The sequence below is a fragment of the Ranitomeya imitator genome, chromosome 1 (assembly GCF_032444005.1).
Source record: "Ranitomeya imitator isolate aRanImi1 chromosome 1, aRanImi1.pri, whole genome shotgun sequence".
Classification (NCBI taxonomy): domain Eukaryota; kingdom Metazoa; phylum Chordata; class Amphibia; order Anura; family Dendrobatidae; genus Ranitomeya; species Ranitomeya imitator.
This window is the reverse complement of record NC_091282.1, coordinates 478,204,430-478,209,187: the sequence shown is the minus strand read 5'-3', so window position 1 is coordinate 478,209,187 and position 4,758 is coordinate 478,204,430. Positions and strand designations below refer to the sequence as shown.

General features: G+C 44.5%; 1 non-coding gene across 1 annotated transcript; it reads left to right on the top strand.

Moving 5' to 3' along the window:
• The first annotated feature begins 4,279 nt into the window (after nucleotides 1-4,279).
• TRNAR-UCU (transfer RNA arginine (anticodon UCU)) lies at nucleotides 4,280-4,365 on the top strand. Its single transcript is given in 2 exon segments — nucleotides 4,280-4,316; nucleotides 4,330-4,365. It is a non-coding gene; the product is annotated as a tRNA-Arg (tRNA).
• The last annotated feature ends 393 nt before the right edge of the window (nucleotides 4,366-4,758 follow it).

The following is a 4,758-nucleotide window of genomic DNA, read 5'->3' as shown; positions in this document are numbered from 1 at the left end:
AATGGATTCAAAAGCAAATGTATGTTATTTGCAAAAAAAATAATTAAATAAAACTAAAATATCATATATATATATATATATATATATATATATATATACTAGATTGTGGCCCGATTCTAACGCATCGGGTATTCTAGAATATGCATGTCCCCGTAGTATATGGACAATGATGATTCCAGAATTCGCGGCACACTGTGCCCGTCGCTGATTGGTCGAGGCAACCTTTATGACATCATCGTCGCCATGGCAACCATTATGACATCTACGTCGATACTGTGCCCGACGCTGAATCAGAAACGTGAGATGTCTACGTCCTTTACGACATCATCGTCGCTGTGCCCGTTGCTGATTGGTCGAGGCCTGGCGGCCTCGACCAATCAGACACGGGATTTCTACATCCTTTATGACATCATCGTTGCTGTGCCCGTTGCTGATTGGTCGAGGCCTGGCGGCCTCGACCAATCAGACACGGGATTTCTACATCCTTTATGACATCATCGTTGCTGTGCCCGTTGCTGATTGGTCGAGGCCTGGCGGCCTCGACCAATCAGAGAGCCGGGATTTCCAGGACAGACAGACAGACAGACAGACAGACGTAAAAACCCTTAGGCAATTATATATATAGATATATATAGATATATATATATATATACATATATATATCCTTTGTCCTCTGGTATAATTTTAAGGTATACATAAAATGCACAGCATAAATGAGCATGCCTGAGGAGTTTTCCACATTTTTTTACGTTACGACCACAAACTGAAATGTATTTTAGCAATGTTCTAGTCTTGCCACAGATTCTCAATGGGTTTTAAAGGGAACCTGTCACCCCGAAAATCGCGGGTGAGGTAAGCCCACCGGCATCAGGGGCTTATCTACAGCATTCTGTAATGCTGTAGATAAGCCCCCGATGTTACCTGAAAAAGGAGAAAAAGACGTTATATTATACTCACCCAAGGGGCGGTCCCGCTGCTGGTCAGGTCGGATGGGCGTCTCTGGTCCGCTGCGGCGCCTCAAATCTTCATTACAAGACGTCCTCTTCTGATCTTCAGCCACGGCGCCGGCGCAGGCGTACTTTGCTCTGCCCTCTTGAGGGCAGAGGATAATACTGCAGTGCGCAGGCGCCAGAAAGGTCAGAGGCCCGGCGCCTGCGCACTGCAGTACTTTTTCTGCCCTCAACAGGGCAGAGCAAAGTACGCCTGCGCCGGAGCCGTGGCTGAAGATCAGAAGAGGACGTCTTGTAATGAAGATAGGAGGCGCCACAGCGGACCAGAGATGCCCATCCGACCTGACCAGCAGTGGGACCGCCCCTGGGTGAGTATAATATAACGTCTTTTTCTCCTTTTTCAGGTAACATCGGGGGCTTATCTACAGCATTACAGAATGCTGCAGATAAGCCCCTGATGCCGGTGGGCTTACCTCACCCGCGATTTTCAGGGTGACAGGTTCCCTTTAAGTCTCGACATTGATTGGGCCATTCACACATATGAAAATGCTTTGACAGAAACCATTTCATTGTAGCTTTGGCAGTATTTTTAGGCCATGTGCACACGTTCAGGTTTTCGCATTTTTTCTCATTTTTTCGCGCTTAAAATGCAATAAAAACTCATTAAAACGCATACTTTATGCATTCTATCATTTAGAATGCATTCTGCATGTTTTGTTCACATGCATGCGTTTTTTCCACGAAAAAAATGCATCACGGTAAAAAAATGAGCATATTCCTTATTTTTGTGGATTTTCTGCGTTTTTCCTGCAATTCTATGCACTTGGGAAAAAACGCACAAAAAACGCATCAAAAACGCGTCAAAAATGTGTCAAAATCGCGGTAAAATCGCAGTAAAAACGCATGCGGATTTCTGGCAGAAATGTCCGTTTTTTGTCAGGAAAATTTCTTCAAGAAATCCTGACGTGTGCACATACCCCTAGGGTCGTTGTCCTGATAGAAGGTAAACCTGTGCCCCAGTCTCTTGCAGCCTCTAACAGGTTATCCTCTTGGATTGCCTTGTATTTAGCTCTATTCATTTTTCGATCAACTCTGAATTGCTCCCCTGTCCCTGCTAAAGAAAAGCATCCGCACAGCATGATGCTGCCACCATCATGTTTAACGGTGGAGATGGTATTTTCAGGATGATGTACACTGTTTTCCACCACACATAGTGTAAGGGTTGGCAGATTGCACTAAATTAATTTAATAGAGAAGTGCAATAGCAACCCACGATTACTTGCACACTGAGTTAAACATCACTCGGTGAACAGCACATGAAGCTGTGTGACTCGCTCACAGAAACGGAATAGATGCTCAGCAATAGAACTGTTTCACTTGCACACAGTAATGGAAAGATGCTCTGCAGTAAAGCTGTGTCACTCACACACAGTAATGGTATAGATGCTCAGCACTAGAGCTGTGTCATTCGCACACAGTAATGGAAAGATGCTCTGCAGTAGAGCTGTGTCACTCGCACACAGTAGCAGAAAAGGTATGATGCTAAATACAATCCCTTTTACAATACAATATGATACACTTTATTGATCCAGAGGGAAATTATGGTATTACAACAGTGTTACAAACAGCATTTTAAACATTACAACATTACAAACAGCATTACATAAAATAATTACTAGACACAGATCTTGCACATGACAAACTCTCTGATCATTGCCATTAGTGCACCAGCCGTAGGTCATTGTCATCTTTCACCCTTAGGAAATTGCTATCTATCCCCATAGCAGTAGGCACAAACAATTTCCTGAATTTCTCCTTCTTGCATCTAAGTAGGATCAGATGACTGCTGAATGTGCTCTTCGGCTTCAAAAACAGCTCATATAGTGGGTGTGTGTTATTGATCATTATAGCCCTACACTTCATCTGAATCCTATCTTCCACTACCTCCTTAAAAGAGTCAAGATGGAGGCCAACAGCCACGCTTGCCTTCTTGATAAGTTTGTTGAGCTTATTAGCGTCAACTACTTGCACACAACTGCCCCAACAAATGATAGCAAAAAACATGGGGCTTGCCAGAATGGGCTGGTAAAACATTTTGAACATTTTACCGCACACATTGAACGACCTGAGCTTCCGTAGAAAGTACAGTCTGTTCATTCCCTTCTTGTTAGCCTCACAGGTGAACAAAGCCTGCACGAGGGTTAAAAAGCAATCAGTGGTCAAACAGTCAGCAAAGCATGCAGCAAACTCATCTCCGGAAGTGCCGGAATTCTAATGGCTAAACTCCAGCCCTGAATTCATGCAGACAATCTCCTCTCCGGAGAACCGGAATTCTAACGGTTTACCGCCGACCCTGAGCACATGCTGACAAAGACCACAATGATGCAGTGTCCCATACACACATGTAGTGAAACTGATACTAGCACACCGGTGTGTGCCTCAGAGGACCTTTTATACATTGAGGTCATGTCTAGTTGGACAGGACCTTGCTTGTGGATCAATCCGGAGCAGCCGCATCACCAGAGCAGCTGACGACCGACCACCAATGAGACATCGCCACATCACGAGCATGCTAGGTAATGTGATTCCTGGACTTAGTCTCCAGAGCATTCGCTTGTCGCTGACTACCGCTGGTTACCATAGGCTTGGCTGAAATGTCAGCAGTAACAAGATAAACAGCACGATCCTGAGCAAGATGCCGGGACCGTTGTCTGTAATCAGCAGCACCTGCAGTGGCCAAACCTGAATGGGAGACCGCAGATACAGGCAAAGCTTGGAATTTATGACACACCAGCAAAGAAAAACTACCTCTATATACAGATATTCTTTATTTATTATCAAAAACAGCAATGTCAAAAAAATTATAGCAAAAATATGTAAAAAGCACCCTAAAAAAAGGGTTCACGGCCAGGGAATCAGGGTAGCTATCCTTGGAAATAATGCTGAAAATAGCGATATGCCTAACATTATCCCAAGTAGGCCCTGGAATCTGATGGCCTTCCTGACAGCGGAGGTTGTCACCCAAAAATTGCGATGTGGAGCCCCCGTTCAACGACGCCAATCCATCCGATCCCTAGGTCTTTCCTTTAATCTATAATTGAATCACAGACAAAACAACAATGGACTACAGATCAAGGTTGATCTATATCTCTTGTTGGCACCATTAAATACTGCACCTAGCACAACATCAAACACAAATAATAATGATAAAGCCTGATTCAGAGATTTTCAGTAACCATATATAATGTAATCTTGAACATTTGTAAAAAGTTAAATTAGCCAGCGCTATGTACATAGCAAAGCATTACTTTGCTTTGGCTTTTACTTGTGGCTCTGTGGCGCAATGGATAGCGCATTGGACTTCTAGGGAACTGATGTGATTCAAAGGTTGTGGGTTCGAGTCCCACCAGAGTCGTATTTCAAACCAGGGATTCAAGCTTCAGGAGGCTAATTTGCATATTCCAGGTGCCTTCTGGGAGAAGCGAAGTCTCCCTAAGCTAGAAGATCGTTGGGTACAGCCGGGACCAGCTGCTTCGAAAGCATCACCAAACCAGGGATTCAAGCTTCAGGAGGCTAATTTGCATATTCCAGGTGCCTTCTGGGAGAAGCGAAGTCTCCCTAAGCTAGAAGATCGTTGGGTACAGCCGGGACCAGCTGCTTCGAAAGCATCACCAGCCTGTAGGACATTATTGCAAGAGAGCTTGGCTGAGTACATTACACAAGAAGGAAAACACACAGCAAGTCAGCAGGATCTAGGAGCAACATGGCAGATGTGACAACCTACATGGTGAGCTGCAGCATGTGCTAC